The sequence below is a fragment of the Lactuca serriola genome, chromosome 6 (genome assembly GCF_051521515.1).
Source record: "Lactuca serriola cultivar US96UC23 chromosome 6, Lser_US96UC23_V15, whole genome shotgun sequence".
NCBI lineage: Eukaryota > Viridiplantae > Streptophyta > Magnoliopsida > Asterales > Asteraceae > Lactuca > Lactuca serriola.
In genome coordinates, this window is record NC_136413.1 from 95,416,896 (window position 1) to 95,441,016 (window position 24,121).

Here is a 24,121-nt window from a genome sequence, read left to right on the forward strand (position 1 = left end):
TTTCAACATTAAGTTTCTAGGATTGTACTCTGATTTATATTACATGTGTTGAGTTGGTTCCGAACACGTTGTTATGGTTTTGTTTATAAAATGACATGACTTTGGTAATGTTTTGGTAAACTGCATTGTGAAGTATTTATTAGAAATGAAATTTTTGGTCTCGAAAATTGGGATGTTACATGATCACAACGACAATATAACGGACTTGCCCCCTACGGGCAGTCCCTACTGACGTGGCCAAACCTGCTACACTTGTAGCAACCCAGAACACTGAACAAATTTCGACAACGAATCGGATCAATCACGGTACATGCGGAACCCGCTCCACGAGAGACGTCTGTCTGAAGATTCCTCAAAGATTCATCGGCATGCTGACTGGCACCTGATACTCTTGCTAACTCAGACTATAGCAGAGAACCGACCCAAGATCCAACTTATCACAATTCCAAAATGATGCAAATTCCTAATATCCACCTGAAGGAATCCCGACCACCTCCTCCCGTGTTACCTCTTCCGCCCTGAGGACATGGTGTAACTCTTCTTTCCGATCCTAATGATAATCCAAACCCTTGGAACAAACCTCCATCGTGTGGTTTCCGCAAGCGGTGCATCGAATCCGGCCATGCTAGCCTCTCAAAAGCTGATCGAATATGTTGGATCTTTTCCCGAGATCCTCCACTAAATTCACATGACTTGAACCTCTCTGCTCGAGGTACTCCAAATCGATCTCCCGCTCTCGGGCTCTTGGACCCATATCATTCAGGGTCTCGCACCCTGACCCACTCTCCAGGTCAATCGTCAATGGCTGAACTACAATAGCTGGAGCAACCTCTGCTCTAAACCGAGCTACTAATTACCCCGAAGACATAGTCTCCAATCCTGAAAATGCAATAGATCGCACAATCAATCCTTGCCGCCTGATACAAGAGATCTAAGGCGAACTCAAAACCCAGACAGTCCTTCCACTAACTGGCTCACCACCGAAGCCGTGACCAAACCCTAGTCCCTCCTCCTGTGTACTCATCCTTATCCGGCAAAGCAGCTATCCCCATGATCCAAACGTAACCAATAATTCTCCTTCCCATAGGGTTCTTAGATTCTCCAAGACTCTCACCGATTCGAGTATGGATCCTGCGCTTTCAGTAATACGGGCTCATAATACCTACACACATATCCATACTTTCCTCAGCAATCCTCCCGAATTCTCTAAGTCACCTACTCCACTGGTGCACCAAATATCCGCTAAACAGCAACACAACACCCACCAAAGTAACCCCTAGGCTCCCCCTAGGTTCCCAACCTCACCACACCGTCCCACCAACTCACTAGAGCATATCTTAGTCTTTCCTAGGTTCCCAACCTCGCCCTGCCATTAGCTACTAAAGAACTCCCCATGATGCCAACCATCCACCTCCTGGATATCGTCATATCCACTTAGTAGCTAACTCCTATCACTCAAGAGTTCTACAAAGCACAAAGCAAGCAACATTCGTGCAGTTACACTCCAATCCAAAGAACTATCATAAAACATTCGGCCCACATACCACAACCCATGTTGTCCACATCCATCCATCCTTACTGTTGGTTGTCTTATGCATACAAATTATACACAGAACAGGATCTTATAGACTGTCGAATAATAGACTCTACCCTAGGACCACAACCATACAAGGAACATGAAATAAGGCCAAATCACTTATTCTAAGGCTATAAGATCCTAACCGTATACAATTTTCAAAACATACACTTAGCAATTACCAATAACAATAATCATTCTCATTCTAGCATGGCATCCAATATTCCCAAGGCTTCAAACACCACATATCAGGCCAAACTATCGCTGATTACTCAGCCCTAACATGCAAGTCTACCAGCTCATACAACATATAAAGGAATCTCCCCTAGCCCTATGCATAAACCAAATCATAACAGATAATATATATGTGTATTTTGGGGAAACTTACTTGAGTTCGGCCGATTGCAGGCACCACACCTTTTCTTATCTTTAGAAAACTTTTTCCTTGAAAACATTTTTCTTTTTGAAAACTTTACAGATCCTCAGTTTGAGTTCAAAATCACCCGAAAGTATGTCTGAATCCCTAAAACCAAGGCTCTGATACCAACTTGTAACGACCCAAAAATCAATGGTAAAGATTTTATTTTTAATATAGCTAAAACATTGATACCATTTATTTCAAACATTTCAATTCATCATTAAGTAAAAAAAAACATTTATCAAAGTTCATCTCAAAATAATTCATTGTAGAAATCATAGGTGTGTGCACTACGATCAATCCGAGCCCTTCTTTTCCAAATCGATGATACCTGAAATAAAAATTGTAAACCGTAAGCATAAAGCTTAGTGAGTTGCCTAGAACATACCCCACACACAATCCACATAACACATATCATATTAGCTATAAAATTTGTCTCTACCACATGTCATATTAGATATACAAGCTATCTCTACCACATATCACATATCATATTAGCTATAAAAGTTATCTCTACCACATAAGCCATGCATACCAACATATAAGGATATCGTGGGCTCCCCCAGGGTCTTATACCTTCATGCCATGGGCTCCCCCCATAATCTTTACCAAGAAATGTCATGGGCTTCTCCACATGGTCTTATTTCAACTGCCACGGGCTCCCCCCTTTTGATGATTTATGTACCAAACTATAAAGTATATTCACCTGACCAGGACACCTGAGATAAATGTTAAAAATATTGTTATTTTTTTATATCAACCCTCCCTTTTGATGATTTATGTTATTAGGCAGCCATTAAAAGAAGAAAACAAGGGTGTTTTAGTATAAAGTGCATTGGAAACAAATCGAATTAACAAACTAAGATAAAATTATACACGTTCTCCATAAAAATTACAAAATATATATCTACAAAATACATAAGAAATAAAAATACACCTACACCAACCCCTTTTTCTCTTGTGTGTATGAATGTAGAATAAATCTTTTTATGGCCACCATCAAAATTCAAAATTACAACTTCTTCACCGGTTGGCATAAAGTCAACGCAAAAAATGTCAATATTAAAGGACATGAGAAGTTGAAAGTGGTTATTAATGTTCACCAGTTGTTGAGCTGAGAAGTAATGCTTTTTACAATAGGATGGTATTATGTGTGTATGTGTTGCTTTTCTTTTTCTGAACCCGGATGTTCCAGCCATGACTCGTATAACCTCTTCACCATCATGTTTTCAAATGGATCCACAACCAAAACCTAACATTCATTTTTCATTAATACATAAATATAAATTTAAGAGTAGATTACACAAATGGTACCTATGGTTTAGGGTAAATTGCACGTTTGGTCCCTAACTTATATTTTTAACTCGGAAGGTCCCTACTGTTTGTTTTTGTTATGTGTTTGGTCCCCCTCTTACCTAAAAATACTATTTTGCCCTTGATTTTTTAATTTATTTAAATAAACATACCTCCAACCCCATCCCCTCGCCTTACCTTACCTACCCCACCATTTTTCCTTATTTAAATAATTTCTTTTTAGGTAAGACAGGGACCAAGCGCGTAACATAAACAATCAGTAGGGACCAAGTGTGTAACAAAAACAAACAGTAGGAACTTTCTGAGTTAAAAAAATAAGTTAGGGACCAAGCGCGCAAACCATAGGGACCATTCGTGTAATTTAATCTAAATATAATACAAAACATAAATAATTAAATCAAAGTAAAAGAAAGAAAACATGAATACTTACATTTTGCATGTATGTGGTCTCTAATGCTTGAATCAAGTCTTTGCCAGATTGTCCTGATTTTGGCTTCACCTGCCCACCTCCATTTAATCACCCTGATTTTTCAAAAATATAATAAGCTCATAAAAATCAAAAATAAAAATAAAAATTAAGTTTTTATACCTGAAGGGCATGCCATGATCTCCAAATAGTGATAGTCACATTTTCCCATTTTAAGTTTCCTGACTACATTTTGCAAGTTTCGGAATCCATAACACAATGCAAACTTCAATACTGTTTTACCTTCTACCTACACATTCACATAAAAATAAAAATAAAAAATCCAAATAGTCTCATTTGATTACAACACAACAACATACTTGTAAGTTGACTTCCTGAAAGTCAGAATTTCTAATGGTTTTAAAATCCAAAGGGCCTTTGAGATCCTGATCAAAAAGTGTCTTTGCAGCATAACGAAAGATTGTATCTGCATATCCTCCTGAGCTTCCTCTAACCCCAAAAAGATTCTCTTCTTCACTTACATTCGATAACCTGCTAATCAAATAAATATTAATTTTATTTCAACAAAATTTTAAATTTACCCAAATATGTACACTTACAATTTATCAACAGGAGATTCATCCAAATTCACGAAATCTACTACTGCTTTTGTCTGCAAAAATAACAAAACTAGATTTATTTATGTATTTTCGCCTCATATCAAAACTACCTATATTTGCCCTTGTCCATCATCATCATATGAAGGATATTTTAGGTATTTGATGAGTCATATTTTATTTTTAACTAGAGCGAAATTCATTTCATTGTTGAGTGTTTACCTGTATTAAATCTAAGACCTCTCCAGTTGTCAAAACGGAATCTACCTCTGTAGTCATTTCACCAGATTCATCATGAAAAACAAAATCATCTCTTGAAGCCTCCAGCTTTTTGTCATAACAAGGCATCACTGTCACATGATAAATCTCACTTGCCCTATACAATTAATGCACATAAACATCAAGTAAAAGCATAATACTCAATAATATAATTATTTCTTATTAAACCATTCTACTTAAAAATTTAATCTTGTAATTTCAAATTAGTGCAAACTAATGACATACAATAAGAAAAGATGATCACCTAACACCTAGCTTGTGGCATAGATGGTGCTTAATGATAGCTCCAACGGATTGTTGAGGACTCTTCGCTGAAGAAATATATGGCAAAACATACGAACCAAGTGTTTTTTCAGCATAGCATATCCACCCTGAAAGTATACAACAAAAAGGCTTAAATCTTAAAAAGAAAAAAAAATGTATAGAAAGAGATGAAAGTAGGATGCTATAATACACAACCTGGACATGCAGAGGATATCATGGGTAGAAACGATCTAGAAGATTCCTTGTCATCTGAATTTCTTTGTTTATAACGTGATATGAATTCGTTACAAGATTCAATAAGAGACAAATCTCTACTACAACTTGTATCAAATACAACTTTAACCCCCAAAGATTTGAAAAGTGTGGTCAGTTTCTTGAAAACCTGAAAGCAAGCCATTCACAAACAGATACTGAATTTTCATTTAGAAAAAAAAAAAGCATTTTTGAGAAAGCTATCTCTATCTCGTTGCATATTGATTCATAAAGAAAGTGGAAGGCTGATAATATAAAGGAATTTACCTGAAGTGGAGAAAGACCATAATGCACAGCAATGGAAGCCCTTGATTGAGGTGAAAGAGAGATAATAACAGTTTTGCCATTGTTTATATTGGATAGAAACTCATCCAAGCTTTGCTTCTCTAACATAACAGTCTCTACAGAAGTAATACACCCACTGCATGATTACAACAATGTTATTGTTACCAATTCAATTCATCAACACTTGATGTATAATGGCTTCTAGGAGTTAGTGATCAGGAAGTGCTACCTGCATGCTAAGCAATCCTTGAGTGATATTTTTACTGGATCTGTTTCAAGAGTCTCTTTAACAGGTGTTGTTTTTACCAACTTCTGTTCAAGAAAAAGCACTTGGTGAATAACAATAGTCATATGTGTAATAGAGCCTACTTGATATTCCAGCAAAGAAGATGCAACTTGATACTCATGTCAAACCTAAACTTTTCAAATGCAAAATTGTTGCCAATTAAGTCAGAAGTTAAACACCTATACAATTCTATTTGTGATACTTTTTATAGACTGGTTTGCAATTTGAAAGCGAAACATACACCTTTTGGATGTAATGATAAACTGAAAGACGGCAACTTTCTGAATAGAATCATAGGATATTACTATTCTAGTGTGGTTACAATTCGAACAAAATCTAGAAGCAAGTTAAAGGCTAGAACAAATGTGAATGGTTCTACAGCTAACGAACTAGGGTTAGAACTTAGACGCGCAGTTAAATTCACAATAAGCATGGCAAAGCTACTCCTTTCCGTTCAAAAGTTAAGCTAAAATCAGAGAATTCTACGTTCTAGTGTTGTAACACACTCCTGATGAAGCTAGTAGAATCACGACCAAGTCAAAAGCATCATTAAAAATTGAACAATTAGCTAAAACATGGGTTATGATTAGTATAAAACAAGCTAGGGTTCATAAAGTAGAGATGATAGAAACCTTTGGCTTATCAACGAGCCTAGCGGAACCGGACTTCATAGAAACAACACAACCCTGTGACGGTGCGATGAAATCATTAAGGTCGCTGATCCTTAGTGTTGCCGAGAATTTTTCCGACATATTTTCGAGTCGATTTGTGATTTAGAGTCAAACTGTGCGTGATTTTGATGGTAGAAATTGAAAGGGAACGTTGCTTGTCTGGAAAATTAAGTTTCGTCCAGAATATATGGTAGAAAGGATTTTTACGGGCATATGGCGGTCATCGGCGGCGGTGGAAGAATATAAATGTGCTCGCGCGTGGGAGAAAAAGAGAGAAACGTAAAGTATTTTTTAGGTGACGGTTGTATCCATCATATTGTCTTTTATTTTAACATATAATTAAGTCATATTGTATGTTATTTTTAGATAAAAAGCAAGTGAGACGAAAAAAACCACTATAATTTCATTTTTTTTATGGGATAATGACTTAGGAGGGTAATAACGTTTTCCGTTTGTCCATATTAGGTTCCTAATGTATTTTTTGTGTGTATTACAACATCATCAAATCTAGATATTGAGATATAGTCATTCAATAGTTTTGGATTTCCATTGATTGTAATCTTATGCTTCACAACATTCACATTTTTGATAACTGGTTTCCATTTTTGAACCGGAACTTGCAAATTATGAGATGTTGAACTAGTAGTGGAAGAGTTATTTGCGAACTCATTAAATGCATTCTTGATTTGTTGCTCTGAAAACATCCCACTTTGATATTTTCTTCCTTTCCCTTCAAACCAACGATTGATCGTACTTACATAAGATTTTCCTTTTGTATATGAAACTTTGGTCGGTTTTGAGACTGAAGGATTTGGAAAATTTGGTTGTTTTGGTGAAAATTTCACTTTGGCTTGAGTTGAATTTTTCAAACTTGATGAAGTATTCGTGAATTTGCCAACATTTTGAAACTTTTGATTATTTGCAAATTTTTGCGAATTCTCGAATTTTCGATTGTTGTCATATTTGCGAATATATGGAATTTTGTCAACAAATAAAGCCTGGCAAAGCTACTCCTTTCCATTCAAAAGTTAAGCTAAAATCAGAGAGTTCTACGTTCTAGTGCTCTAACACATTCCTGATGAAGCTAGTAGAATAACGACCAAGTCAAAAGCATCGATAAAAATTGAACAATTAGCTAAAACATGGGTTATGATTAGTATAAAACAAGCTAGGGTTCAGAAAGTAGAGATGATAGAAACCTTTGGCTTATCAACGAGCCCAGCGGAACCAGACTTCATAGAAACAAGACAGCCCTGTGACGGTGCGATGAAATCATTAAGGTCGCCGATCCTTAGTGTGGCTGAGAATTTTCCCGACATATTTTCGAGTTGATTTGTGATTTAGAGTCAAACTGGGCGTGATTTTGATGGTAGAAATTGAAAGGGAATGTTGCTTGTCTGGGAAATTAAGTTTCGTCCGGAATATATGGTAGAAAGGATTTTTACGGGCATATGGCTGTCATCGGCGGCCGTGGAAGAATATAAATGTGCTCGCGCGTGGGAGAAAAGGAGAGAAACGTAAAGTATTTTAGGTGACTGTTGTCGTCATATTGTCTATTATCATACATACTTATAAAGCTAGCATTTTTTCTGAATCTCATGCATTTGAAACCCCCATAAAAATTTGCCAACACCCCATGCATTTGAAACTCCCACACCCTTTCACCTTCAAAGTAATTAATCACACATAATCTCATTCCAAGAAAATCACACACTCTATAAGTTCTACACCTCATGCATTTGAAACCCCCACATCATTTCACCTTCATTATATATGTAGTTATATATGTATATTTTTCTTACAAAAAGTCGTCATTTGGTTGAAGATATTATGATTCAAAAGTTTTCATATAGTTGAAGCATTCACGATCCAAATATGATGATTTGAAGAAATGGATTATGTCGCATGAATGGTAACTGTAATATGATTTTTTCTTTCAACCAAAACAAATGAAGCTTTTCTATTCTTTCTTTCTATTCAATTTCTCATTTGATCTTTATATGTGATTTATATATATTACTCAATCTTGAATGTGACTCTCCAAAAATCAATGTTTTGCTTGGAATATCTTTCTCAATCTTCTTTTTCAAGAAAAACATTTTGATTGCAGGTTAGTAAAGAATTGTCATCAAATTTCTATGGTTGAATGGTGTTAAATAAAGAAAGAAGATTCAGATATATGTTTTTTTTGTTTGAGCAAAGTAGACGAATGTTAGATTTTTCTTTTGATTTATCGTATATTTATGTAACATTTTTATTTATATATTCAACCACCCAATGTTCTTATTTATTTGATTGTAGTTTTTCTATTTTGATTATGTTTATTTTCTATTATTTTTTGTTGGGTTATCTTACACAACATATTTACAAGATAATATTTAAAAGATAACATAATTTTTAACATTTGATATGTAATTGTGATGACTTACCATGATATGTTCTTCATATGAAAGTAATTTATCCATATTACTACGTCAAGAATTACATATGAAATTTACGAAAATATATATTATATGTGATTTGTTTAACATATATATGCAACTATGTATGTTATAAATTTATAATTAAATATCATTATGTTTAATAATTAAAGGGATTAAAATGATGCATCAAAACCAATTATTTAGACAGATACAATAATAATAATAATAATAATAATAATAATAATAATAATAATAATAATAATTACACATTTCAAAGTACCGTATTCATTTGAAACTCACACTACAACTCAAGGGTTTTCTAATTTATATATATTTATTAGTTGCAACTCAAGAGTTCTTAACTTATGATTATTAATTAGTAATCACTAATAACTTTTATTTTTCTTTCTACTATAAGGTTGTAAAGTTTGGCTCATTAAAAACATTAATGTATTTGAAGAGATTTGTGATTTAAGTATGAAAAGTTAATATAAATGTTATAATAAATGTTTTAGTGTTTTTATGTTATTAGAAGTTGTAGTGTTTATTTTTCATATTTTTTATTATACGTTGTATATATATCTTTTTTAATACAAATAATAGATGTTTTTGTATTTTTATGTTACTAAAAGTTGTATTTCTTATTTTTGTTCATACATTTTGTTACCCGTTATATATAGATTATCATACGTTTGATATATAATTTACACAGTTTTAAACGGCTTATAAATTTATCAAATAATTGTATATATTACAATGACTTTAAAATTAAAACTATAATCATCATCATATCATACTATATTATAAAGGAAACATTTTTTCTTTCACCACATTCATTTGAAACTCTAAACTTTTCATATTTTCATACAATATGCTTAATTTATTAACTTAAATATGCTTTTAGTTGCAAACATTATCATAAATGGAAGAATTTATGACTTATCAATATGATATACTTAATTTATTAATTTCAATATATAGTTAAATAAATAACCTACATTAATATATCAAATAAGCTTAAAAATTTAGTGTAAAATTTAAAACCTAAAGTAAAATATCAAAAAATGTTAAAAAAATTCAATATATGTTTTTTAAACATAGTTAAAAGGAAAACATTAAATATAATAATAATAAAAGAACCTAAATTGATGAATCGAATTAACTAAAAGGTATTTGAAAACTATATTATAACAATATATTTTTAACCTGCGCCACGCAACGCGCAAGAATTTGTCTAGTTTTAACATATAATTAAGTGATATCTAAATCAATTGAGAATGATTAAAAGGTCGACAATGTGAAAATAGATCAAGCCTTTCAAACATTAAGATCTAAGATTAGTATCAACTCATTGTGTAATTTCTAGACAAAATTGCAAAAATGGTCCCTGTGGTATGCATTTTTTGGAGCTTTAGTCCAAACCACGCCTTTTTTGGATTGGTGGTCCTTTTGACCTAGTTTCGTTGCATTTTGGTCCCTCCGAATAATGAAATGACTGTAATACCCTTGGGGTATTTATTTTTCATTTTTATTTCATTTCTTTTTAAATCTAATACTATTTTATTTATTTTAATAATTAAAAAAATAAGAAGGGGCCCACCTCCCTCTCTCTCTCTCTCTCTGTATGTGTTCTACTATATGAAAAATATTTCCCCATTTCTTCATCTTCTAGATTCCAATCATCCACCAACACTGATGGAATGGCTACTCAAGCTTCCCTCTTTGCACTTGTAATCCCCAATCAAACCTCCCCATGGAAACAATCGCAACCTATCTCCTTCAACAAGGTCAAGCCATCCAAACCCACCACCCGTTTCACCACCATCAAGGTTGCGGTGACAGTGGAGGTCCCCACCAAAGAAGCTCCGATGAGATTCATCCCACCTGAACTCGACCCCAACACCTCATCTGAACTCGACCCTAACACCTCATCTCCAATCTTCATCGGAATACCCCATCGGAGCAGCTCCCTACGCCACTCCCAACTGCCATGGTAAAAAACCCATTACCACCATGTTTATTTTGTCGAGAACAGGAGACCCAAACACCCCCGATCCTTGCTCCTTCCTCCCCTCGTATCTTACGTATCGATTTCTTCCCCTTTACCGGCCACCGGAGCAGTCCCTACAATAGCCCCTCTCGATTTCTCCCCTTTATTGACTCACCCTTTTCTCTTTTTTTCCTTCTCTTACGATTCCTCTGTCTCTCATTTATGTGTATTACCAATGAAATAGGTGTTTGTGTATAACCTGTATGTAGACGATGTTTCTGGATTGATTGTCGTTTAAATCAGGTGATATAATGGGTATAACCCTGAGCAGTCGAATTGATTGTTGTTTATCTTCTCCTTTAACATCACTAATGTTTCTTTTCATCGTCGATTTTGATAGCCACTAAACCGAGTCTTCTCAATATCCGTAAGAAATCAGTGGACCTCGGCCCACTATCACCGGACCTGCACTCTGCTGCTGAATCGATGTCGAATATATACCTTGATCTTGTGTGTGTATGTGTGTTCATAGTGAAAGTGGGTGAAGATCTATAAGTTTGTGGATTAATCTAAGTTGCAGGAAAAAAGTAAGAATCAATTGTTTGAGAATTGAGGAATCGGAGAAATCGATTGTTTGCAAGAAAATTTTGGAATCTCTGATGTTGGAATTTGATGTTCAAATGGATTATGAACGAGGTTTGGATCTGCTGTAGGTTTACACAGGAGAGAGACAGAGAGAGAGAGATGTGGGCCCCAAATTAGTTAATTATTTTATTTTTCATTTAAATTAAATAGAAAAAACATAAAAAATATATCAGAAGGGTATAATAGTCTTTTCAGTTTACCGAGGGACCAAAAATGCAACAAAACTAGGTCAAAAGGACCACCAATCCGAAAAGTCGTGGTTTGGACTAAAACCCCAAAAAAATGCATACCACAGGGACCTTTTTTGCAATTTTGTCTAATTTCTATAAGTCAAGGGATTAAACTGCAAATTGAAAATAGACTAAAAGGTTATTATGGTCATTATTTTTTATCCTATTTTTATCAAGTTCTTGGAATATCACTATATCACCTTCACGGTTCTCTCTCTCTCTCTCACTCACTCTCTCTCTCTCTCTCTCTATATATATATATATATATATATATATATATATATATATATATATATATATACCGATTTCAAAGCTTTAAACCCTAATATCTACCAGCCGCCACCACCATACGCTACCAGCACCATCATCAAATCCTTCATCTTTTTTCGTTCAACAAATCTACAAAACCTGCAACTCGATTTTAAGACTTCCAAATCGATCTTCATTCGAACTTCTACAACTCGTTCTTTGTTTATCGAATTTCTTTGGAGATTCTAGACCTACAAATCGATTTTAATCTAGAAAGAATTGATCTTGATTTTGCTTGAATGTGTTACTGTGAAGATAAAGGTCGATGATGGGGACTATGTCGATGGTGGTTACCTGGTGATTAAGGGTTGAGGTTGTCGTCTTGTCAAGATGATGGTGGCAGGTGATGATTAGAGCTTCTACTTTTTTCATAAAACTAGGGCTTCACCAAGTGCACGAGAAATCAAGAAGATGTATGTATGTGTGTGTGACAACCCGAAGTTCGTTTCATTAATTGTAACCCTTTTGTATTAATCCATTCGCCGTTTTCTTTTCGTTTCCGTTTACGTCATTTAATTAAGTCATTAATTTGAAATTATTAATATGACTTAATGGGTGTCCCAATGCCTTTAGAACTCATTTTAACACCCCATTTTAGTAATCGGAAAATTTTTAGAATGGACCATATCAGGTTACAGTAACTCAATCGGGTGCGACCAAAAGCACCGTATAACGCCGGTATCGGGTAGAATTCCGCCGTGTCCAAATCTTAGACATTATTTAAAGCAATTTAAGCTTCCATTTGAAGCTTTTTCCCTCTCTCTCACTACTCTCTCTCTAACCTCTCTCCTCAATCAAAGATTCAAGGTCCAAAACATTGATTTAAGGCTCCAAATCTTTGAGGTAACTCCCCTAACTTGTAGTTCAACCTCTTAGGCCTTCAAATTTGTGTTTAAACTTTGATTTTGGACCTCAAACATGAGTTTACGGCCAAGGAGCATGCTTGGGCCGTAAACACATAATAAGAGGGTTTTTATGCCCTTAAACCCCTCCAAACCAACTTTGGGACTTAGATACGACTATATGGCTTACCAATTCGGACCTAGAACACCCTAAACATGAATTTTGAGGAGAAAACTTGAGTTTACTGCCCAAGAACATGCTTGGGCCGTAAACTCCTTATTCATGGAGAGTAAACTCATTTTCATGTGTTAAAAAGCCATGTAAACACACCTTTTGCCTTGGAATAAATCCTAGAACCAACCAAAATTAGTTTGGGGACCTTAAACATGATTAAATCCTCCCATTTAGGAGTTTATGGCCATAGCTCCCCAAGAAATAGTTCCAGGGCCGTAAACTCATTATTTCATGTTAAATGGTGCCCAAAAACTCATACCAAGGTTTGGAAAAATAGTTGGAATCACATGTGATTTTCCTAGCCTCATAAAATGAATTAAGGATTGAGCATGGGGGAGTTTACGGCCGTAAACTCCATGTTTACTGCCGTGAACTCCCATAAATGGTTCTTAAGTGAATATAATCCATCCCAAGGCCTTAGATAAATCCATTCCAACATTTCCCAAGTGCTATTTGAGCATTTAACACCATAAACCTTGCCAACATGAGTTCACGGCCGTGAACTCATGTGTGTGTAGTGTATAAGGCCGTAAACTCCATAAGGAGTTTACTCTTGAAGAGTAAACTCAATTCCCAAGTCCCACACGTCCGTAGATGTCACCCGGGTCACTCCAAACACTTGTTTTGAAGTGTTTTCGCTCATTGGAGTGTATTATCTTGTCTAATTAGTAATTTAAAATCTAATTAGATACATTTGGATATTATTTGATATTACATAGGAACCTCGCGTGTTATCAAGCCCCGAACCAACATTTAGCATCCAAACAGTCGCGTTTTCTCGTCTGGTGAGTTCATACCCCTACTCTTTTTCACTGTATTCACTGTTTTCAGGGGGGGGGGGGGAATACAAGCAAAGTACAAGGGATTATTTGTACTCAAAAACTTGTTTTACATGTGTTTGTTTCATATCTCATATGCTTTTAACACTGATTATTATAACAGCTAACCGTTTGAAACTTGCAGGATAATCATATACATTATTTGTGAAATTAGTTATAAACTGTTATGTTTTATATATTTCACAAATGGTTTTCCATATTTTATCAGTTAAAATCATGACATTTGAACTTGAAACATAAAAGTTAGTACATTGTTTTGTCCTCGGTAACACTCCATAGAGATACACGAGTGGAGGATAATTGTATTATTACTAGTAAATTTGTTAATCCTATATAATTGGAGACATGTCCTCGGTGAACACTCCACAGAGATACGCGAGTGGAGGACCGCACACGTAACCAGAATCTCTTAGATAGGGAGCGTGACTTGAGTGTGTAGATCTATACGGGGCTGACTACCCCACACCTGGCTGCTAGCTACAACCGAATCGAAATGGTTCAAGGGTGACGAAAGTCATAAGGTGATGTGGACTACTTATTGCCATATCTAGTCTATCGTATGGTTATGGAACTCGCAATTAGGATAACAAAGATTTACTTAATAGTAATAATTAATAAAATAATTAATTTACTTTGTAAATATTAGTTTTATATACATGTTAAAACTAATACATTTCACAAGGATAACCAGATTTTAGTATACATCTTTCACATTCGGTAACCAACATTCAGGAAAATATGGGATTTTCCTGGGGAACATTTGTACATAACCAGAAAAGTGTAACAAACTAGATAACTTTACATTTCACAAGGGTAAACATGTATTCAGTGAACATCCTTACATCACATTTTGGGATTTAATAACCAACTTTTAAGAAAATATGGGATTTTCTTGGTGTGTAACATTTTCAGAAAACGGAAAGGAACTTGTACATTTTTCACAAAACAAAACCGCTTATGAACTCACCAACATTATGCTGATTTTCAAACTGCTTGTATTCTCAGGTCCGTATTAGACAGGTACCCGATGACTCCTTTTGGCGAAGATGGAGCGCGTTCAAGACACGTCTTGCTTTTGTTTATATATACATATGTATAACAATGTACAACTTTACTTTTGAAACAAATGTAAACTTTTTATATATGTAATGTAATGGTTGTTTACTTTACTTACTATGCGCATTGGATTTGATACTCAACGTGGAGTCAACCCCGGAAATGTTTCCGCTTTCGGTTTTTGGGGTGTGACAGTGTGTGTGTGTGTGTGAGAGAGAGAGAGAGAGAGAGACAGGGTTTTAGAGCCGACTACAAGGGTTCCAAAAGTTCTTCCTAATTTTTTGTTCTTGGATTCGAGCAAGCTAAATTCCATATTTTGTAAGTCTTTCCATCTTTTTTTTTTCAGTCATGAGTAGTCTTGCGGTCCCTTCTGATTTGCCGATGATCTAGGCCATAAAAATGAGTATATGCCTACTGGTAATTAATCGAAGGAGAGTTATGGCGTAATTTTTTTCCCTACTGTAATAACCTACAAATCAGATTGGAAGATGGATTTTCTTTCACATATGGTCCTTTAATCATTAATGATTACACTCAATAAACAAATTAATGTTATTGAGTTTTTCAAATAGATTTTGATTTAGTTAACTATATTTCTATTTATTTTGTATTTCAAATAATTTTTTTCTTGGATGGCTTCCATTATAGACACAATCAGGAGAGGAGAAGGACATAACCCTAAATGGCATGTGATGTCCCAATAAGTGAGGATTGTTAGACTGGAGATGAGTATTGCAAGCAAAAGGTCAAACACAATTTCTTTTATATTTATCATCTACAAATATGCTTTCTTTAACAACCACTTCTTGGTTGGTAGTTGTATTCATTGGTGATTATATGTCTTATTTATTTAGGATTACCTTCAACACTATCGCATTTCTTGTACCAATGTATGGTTTTTACCAGAGATGTTTAATTTGATTTATTGTCGATTTTATCTATAAATTTTGTTATTTTGAAACCTATATTTATAATTTATTTGATCATTTCACTTCTCATTCTTAGGCGTTTAAAACTTCAATCTATCTTAAATCCATATGCTTGAGTGCCATTGATATCTCAATGGAATAAAGTATATAAACCTTCTTCCATTTTAATTATGGCTAAATTGGTTGAGTAATTGTAATGTCCCAAAATCCAAGACCAAAAATTTCATTTTTAGTTTAATAATTCATAAAACAGATTATTGAAAACATCATTAAGTTATCTCATATCATAAAACCCATAATTCATATGTCTTAAAACAAGCCATAATAATGTCAGAGTACAAATCTCAAGAACATCATGGTGTGGAAAATAGTGGTGTGATGCGTTGCAGTCATGTTGGCTCCTTTCCCTTCGAGGAAGAAGTACATGAAACCAAAACTGAAAATCATAAGCACAAAGTTTAGTGAGTTCCCCCATCATGCCACATACCATACAATAAACATACTGTCAGGCATATCTGTGTGTCCGGCCTACCCCGTTGAGCATATATAGGTGCTCAACCTACCCTTGTCAGGCATACCGGGGTGCCCGACCTACCCTTGCCAAGCATATCTTGGTGCTCGACCTACCCCGCCAGGCATATCTGGGTGCCCTACCTACCATCCGGTTCATTTCAACCAGTTACGGGGACTATTTCACCCCCTACCCCTACCACATAATAACATAGCATAGCATACTCTCAGTGTAACACCCATAAAATTCAAGCCAATTTAAAACTTTTCAAAACATTTAAAACCAATAGTTATTACAGATTTGTTTTCAAAATAGTCTATATCAGAGTTTTCCCAGAAACATAAACAAAACATGAGGAACTGTACGATCATGCCTTCGCCTTGCCGTGATCCCCTGATGTACCTGAAACAATAAACTGAAACTGTAAGCCCAATAGCTTAGTGAGTTCCCCTATAAAAAATTCTGATAAACTGCACATAATACATATACAAATAACAGCATATACTGGGTCCATAACTTTACAGACTGGATTACCCCTTGGGCCCACAATGTGAGTCTGGATTGCCTTCCGGGCCCATAGCTCACATATGGATTGCCACAAAGCCCACAGTACGAGTCTCCCTTAGCTCGTATCTGGAATGCTCCTGGGTTTGTTGGTTACTGCATGGAGCATTATCACCTAAACCCATCCCACATAATATGTCAACATATAACACAACTAATGCACATACAGATAATCACACAGTACTACAGGTAGTTCTATAGATCTACCTAACTGGCATAGAAACTAACACACAACACTAACTCATACTCAACATACTACTAACTGCTAGGAAATCATATCCAATGGGCCGACCGTGGTGCCTTAGACCCGTTAGTATAGTGAGGATAACTCACCTCGCAACTGTCGACTCGAAAGATAAGATCAAACTCTTGGATCACGGCCACAAACTCCACCACCTATATTCGACACACAACCATGTTCATAAATTCCCAAAATGCCCCAGAAGTCCAGTAGTCAAACCTTTATCAAAGTTAAAATCAACTGTCAAGGTCAACAGTCCATCTTGACCTTAACTTGTCGAGTACAACTAGCCACTCGCCTAGTTCCTTGCATAACTCGTCAACTCACCGAGTCACTTGACTCGTCGAGTTCCTAATGTTTGTGGTCGTGAACTCCTTGCTAACTCATTTAGTTTACCTTGCAACTCGCCAAGTTCACGCGTGTCCAAAGGTTGGGAAAACCCTAGCTGACTCGCCGAGTCTACGACAATCTTCATCGGACTCGCCGAGTTGACCATGCAACTCGTTGAGTCCCTTCAAACCTTCATCCAAAAAGATTCTTTTTAAGCGATGCTATGGTTCCATATTGCAGATCCAAATCCCCAAGGCATGTTTATCACGTAAAGTTGCAAACTTTACGTGCATGCAAGGCTCTAGAGACTCTAAATGACAAATCCAAGCTTGCAATGGAGTTTTACACCTTAGGAGAGTCTCATTCTTGCAAAAGCTGGAATCTTTATGGACTTAGAGACCCAAGAGAGTTCAGATCTGAAGATGCAACTTTAGATCTTAGCTCAAGCACAAGAAAGGCTTCCTGATATGCTAGAAAAACCCTAAAATCCACCCAAATGAGATCCATAATGAAATGTGTAACGACGTAAAATTTTCAAAACAAAATTTTCTCATTTTTAAAACAAATATCTCAAATCATCATTCTCAAAACCACAAGTGTCTCAAATGTCAACAATAAAACATAAATTCCAGAATCATAAAAGAACTCCTCGCCAGTGTGTACAATCACGCCGGTGCCTTGCCGCGATCCTCGGAACTACCTGAAACACATAACACATAACACGGTAATCGCACAACTTAGTGAGTTCCTCAAAATACCACATACAACTCGTTAGCCACTCGAGGCTATAACTCAATAAGACCCTCCGGTCAATGTGTCTTGGTGGGACCGTTCGGTCCCACAACTCAGATGGACCCTCCGGTCCCCCAACTTATCATCTCAATATAATACATAGAAAGCATAGCACAAAGCAAATAACAGGATATCTCATTAGATAGCTCATACACATAAGACCCTCTGGTCACACATAAAGATTACCACTCAAGGTAAGTATAGTGAGAAAACTCACCTAGTAAGCTAATGGATGAAAATCTCGCACTCGGGATCTAGATCTCTACCCACCGGTCTAGCCTCTGTCTAACACATAATAATTATCCCTAATTAGTATTGGCCCTCAAGAAGCTAGATTAACCCTTCTGCAACTCTCAGAAGGGTAAAAGACCATTTTACCCCTTTAATGCTTAATAGTCCTCAATCTTGACCAAACCCTAAAAGTCAACAGCAGGGAGTACGCTACGTGTTCCAACTCCCTACGTTGGGCGTACTCGACTGCGTACAGAATCGGGGGTGCTCGACCCCTACGCTGCGCGTACTGGGGTTATGCCCAACGTACGCTCCGGCTTCACTCTTATCACATTTTTGGTCTTAATCAGTTAAGACATAAGCTCATATCTCAGATCTGGACCTTCTAATGTCTCTTAGTCCATAAAGTCACCGGATTTAAGCCTTTGCATGGCTCGAAAGTCACCATCCTCCAAAAATACACACTCTTTTGTCCCAAAGGCCTCATAACTCATGCATGGAATGATTTCACCAACCAAGATTGGATTTTTATGGCATCACACTACCCATACACTCAAAAGGAGTTGGTCCTAGACTCTGGAGTTCAAGATCTCATAAAGACTCCACCTTTAGGGGACAAAACCCTAAAATTCTCAACACAACATGCTGATAAGAAAGAAAGGCAAAGTCTGGAACTTTATACCTCAAAGAGAAGCTTCACACCTAGATTTGCTTAGATCTAGAAGCTTGGACTCCAACTCTCCTTCTTCAAGGTCTTCTCTTCTATTTAAAACCACACAAACACTCTTTCAAAGTTCAAACACACACACACACACAAGCTCTAGAAAGGAGATTAGAGCACTCTTAGGGTTTTCTCTTTGGAAATGGTGGCCAAAAATGAGGCCATCATGTTCCTTATATAGGGGAATCACCCCAAATTAGGGTTGCATTCTGGGCCTAGTACGCCTGACGTACTCATGGGTATGCCCAGTGTACTAAGTAGTATCCGCGTTGCATGCACGCCCGCGTACTCGTTTCTCACTCTTTTATAATTAAGGCCAGTAATGACAATAACTCAAAATATTAAGGTTCTCGAGGCATACCTAGACTCGGGATGTTACAATTCTCCCCCACTAGGATCAGACTTCGCCCTCGAATTCATGCTCCCTAATAGCTCCAAATGCTGCTGCCGCATATCGGACTATGGCTCCCAAGTCATCTCGGACTCTTTCCGATGTTGCCATTGAACCTGAACCAAGGGCACTTCTTTGTTCCTTAACACGTTCACCTTTCAACCCATAATCGTGATAGGTCTCTCGATATAATTCAGGCTCGCATCCACCTGAATGTCCTCTAATGGTACCACTACCGTCTCATCGGCCGCACACTTCCTCAACTGGGACACATGGAAAGTGTCATTGATTTGGATCAACTCTGCAGGTAGCTCCAAGCGGTAGGCTACCTAACCCACTCTAGCGATCACTCTGAAAGGTCAATATATCGGGGCCCCAGCTTGCCACTCTTCCTGAACCGTATTACCCCTTTCCACGGGGATACCCTCAGGAGAACGAAATCTCCAACCTGAAACTCAAGCTTGGACCGCCGCCTATCAGCATAACTCTTCTAGCGACTCTGAGCCCTTAGTAATCTCTGTCTGACCTGCTGAATCTGCTCAGTCATCTTGAGCACTATCTCAGTGCCACCTATCACTCGTTGTCCTACCTCCCCTAACAAATAGGGGTCCGACACCTCCTCCCATAAAGGAGCTCAAAAGGAGGCATGTCGATACAAGAATGGTGGTTGTTGTTGTAAGAAAACTCATCCAGGGGCAGGTATGTGTCCCAACTTCCTCAGAAGTCCATACAACATGCTCGAAGCCTGTCCTCAAGCGTCTGAATCGTCCGCTCGCTCTGTCCGTCTGTCTTTGGGTGGTAGGCTGTGCTAAAATGCAATCGCGTACCCAACTCCTCATGAAACTTCTTCCAAAATCTGGAAGTAAACCGCACATCACGATCTGACACTATGGATATCGGCACCCCATGCCGAGTCACCACCTCTCTCACATATATCTCTGCCAGCCTCTCCATAGAAGAGCTCTCACTAATAGCAAGAAAGTGCTCTTCGTCAACCTGTCTACAATCACCCAAATCGCGTCGACATCCTGCGCAGTCCTTGGCAATTTGGTGATAAAATCCATAGAAATTTGTTCCCACTTCCACTGGGGAACCTCTAGTGCCTGCAACATGCCATGTGGATGTTGGTGCTCGGCCTTGACCCTATGATAGGTCAAGCACCTCTCGACTACCCACGCAACGTCCCTCTTCATACATGGCCACCAATAATCTCTCTTCAGGTCCAAATACATCTTAGTGGCCCCGGGATGGATTGAGAATTTTGATCTATGCACCTCCTCCATCTAGGTACGTCGAGCTCCGCCCGTATAGGGCACCAAAATCCTTCCTCGGAAGGTCATAAGCCCTCGGTTGTCCGTCACAAACTACGACACCTGCCCAATCACCCGCTCCCTCTTGCGGTTCTCTGGTCTCATGGCCTCCGCCCGGGTCTCTCGAATGATATCTAACACTGGAGTCATCACTGTCATCCTCATACACACATCTCGGATCGGAGCACTCTCTGCTCTGCGACTCAAGGCGTCGGCTACCACATTGGACTTGCCTGGATGGTACACGATCTCGCAATTGTAATCTTTCACCACATCCAACCATCACCTCTGTCTCATGTTAAGGTTGGGCTGATCCATATGGTATTCCAAACTCTTGTGGTCTGTGTATATGGTACACCGAACCCCGTACAGATAGTGACGCCAGATCTTGAGGGCAAACACTACGGCCCCCAGCTCCAGATCATGGGTGGGATATCTCGTCGCATGAGCCTTCAATTACCTCGATGCGTATGCTATCACGTGTCCTCTCTGCATCAATACCGCACCCATGCTAGTAATAGATGCGTCACAGAAAACTACAAAATCCTCCATCCCCTCTGGAAGGGCCAACACGGGAGCCTCGCACAATCTCTGACGAAGGGTCTCGAATGAGGTCTGCTGCTTGGGACCCTAAGAAAATGCGACACCCTTCTGGGTCAAACTGGTGTGCAGGACGACAATATTGGAGAAATCCCTGATAAATCTTTGATAGTACCCGGCCAGCCCCAGAAAACTCCTAATCTCGGTAGGGGGGTCTTGGCACCTCCCACCTCATAACCGCCTCAATCTTGGACGGATCGACCAAAATACCATTCTGGTTAACGAGGTGTCCCAGGAACTGGACCTATCGCAACCAGAAATCACAATTAGAGAACTTGGCATAGAGCCTTTCCGACCTCAGCATACCCAGAATCTCTCTCAGATGCTCCTCATGCTGCTCTCTGGTCCTCGAATACACCAAAATGTCGTCGATGAACATAATCACTAAACGATCTAACATGGGCCTGCACACCTGGTTCATGAGGTCCATAAACGTTGCTGGTGTGTTGGTGAGCCTGATACTCATCACCACAAACTCATAGTGCCCATAACGTGTCCTGAAGGCCGTCTGCTGGACATCTTCCTCGTGGACTCTCATCTGATGATACCCCGACCTCAGATCGATCTTGGAAAACCAAGACGCCCCCTGTAGCTGATCAAACAAATCGTCGATCCTCGGAAGTGGGTAACGGTTCTTGACCGTCAACTTATTCAATTCCAGGTAATCAATGCACATCCGGTGTGAACCATCCTTTTTCTTGACAAAAAGGATCGGGGCTCCCCACGGTGAGCTACTCGGCCTGATAAATCCCTTCCCCAACAGCTCCTGCAGCTGCGAGGATAACTCCTGCATCTCTGGAGGCACAAGGCGATAAGGTGCCTTGGCGATAGGCGCCGCTCCCGGTACCAAATCGATCCAAAACTCTACCTGCCTCTCAGGAGGCACTCCTGGAAACTCCTCAGGAAAAACATCTGGAAACTTGCACACTATCGGAACCTCGGAGAGAGAACTCGATCTCTCTGCAGTAGCCCGCACGTCCATCACATATGCCAAAAATCCCATGCATCCTTGCTGTAGAATCTGCCTCACTCTGGCGGCCGAACAAAATTCCGACCCTAATCGGGTACCCTCTCCATATACTAAAAGCACTCCCCCACTAGGGTCTTGTATGGTCACCAGCTGACACTCGCAGTCGATCATAGCCCCAAATCGACTTAACCAGTCCATGCCGACGATGACACATATATCCCTCATCGCAATTGGTATCAAGTCTATCGGGAACTCAACTCTGAAGATCTCAAGCATACATCCACGAATCACATCAGTCGTGAAAACCGCATGCTCATTCTCTATAGAAACTCTCAGAGGTCGACTCAATGCCCCTCGACGGATACTGATGTGACGACTAAATGCTAATGACACAAAGGATTGACTCGCAACCGAGTCAAATAACACTAGGGCAGGCACAGAACTCACAAGAAAAGTACCTGAACACAATCACAATATAAGCACACAATATCTCAAAAGAATATGATAAGAATACGTACCAGCCACAACATCAGGTGCTGGGTGGACCTCCTCCGCTTTCAGCTGAAAAGCTCTCCCACGAACCCTCGGTGTCTCGACATTCGCTGATCGAATCTCAGCAGTACGCACTGAAGTAGGTGCAAATTCCTGGGCTGATCCTTGCACGAGCTAAAGGCACTCGGCCTTCCAGTGGCTAGTCTGGTTGCAATGAAAGCAAACTGAGAACCCTTTGGGGCAATCCTTCGCCATATTCCCCTCCTTGCCGCATTTGTAGCAAATCCCCGTATGGCAAGAACCCTCGTGGCTCTTGTCGGACTTGCCACAAGTGCGACCCTTCTGACCCCCAACTCTAAATTAGCGGTCTTGGCCCGCTTTGTTACCGGCTGCGACTAGACTGGTCTCCGGTCCCTCCCTCGGGACTCCTCCTCCTCCTCTCTGGTCTGCAACTCAAGCTCAATCTCCCTCCTCCTGGCATTATCCTGAAGCTCGGTCAATGTCTTATACGACGAGTTCGCCACGAACTCTCGTATGTCCCTCCTCAGAATGCTCAGATATTGGCTCACACATGCTTGCTCAGTGGACACGTGTTTAGGGCAGAACATCGCCCTCTCATGGAACATCCTCAAAATCTCAGTCACTGATGTCTTCTTCTTGAGAGACAGAATGTAACATCCCAAAATGTAAAAATATGATTGAAGGACTTAAGTGTAAATTGAAGAAGGTACTCGACGAGTCGGTATGCTTACTCGTCAAGTCGGAGCGGGTTGCACCCTATTTAATGGATCATATGTCCTCCCTTGAGCCTCCTTATTGCCCTTGAGAGTCAGTAAACCCTAAAATCATGTGAGCTTCCATCGTTAAAGAGATTTGAGCTATGGAGGAGGAATATTGAGAAGGGAGCTTGAAGATCAAGAGGCTAGCATCAAGGGATTGGTGTAGATCCAGAATCTACTTCAACTTGGGCACATTTTGGAGGTAACAAGCTATTACCTTGAGTCTATTGCATTTATATCTATTCAAGAATGATATTTGGGGCCATTTTGGCATGTTAAGGATCTATTTCAGGTTAGGGGTCTAGATCTGAGGGTGCTACTTC

At 38.5% G+C, this 24,121-nt stretch overlaps 1 pseudogene across 1 annotated transcript; it reads right to left on the reverse strand.

Moving 5' to 3' along the window:
* Nucleotides 1–3,868: 3,868 nt before the first annotated feature.
* LOC145058106 (protein NAR1-like) lies at nucleotides 3,869–5,548 on the reverse strand (annotated as a pseudogene). Its single transcript, XR_013686229.1, has 6 exons — nucleotides 5,394–5,548; nucleotides 5,070–5,256; nucleotides 4,855–4,981; nucleotides 4,554–4,707; nucleotides 4,335–4,387; nucleotides 3,869–4,266 (listed from the first exon to the last, which is right to left on the reverse strand). The product of XR_013686229.1 is annotated as a protein NAR1-like (transcript).
* Nucleotides 5,549–24,121: the final 18,573 nt, after the last annotated feature.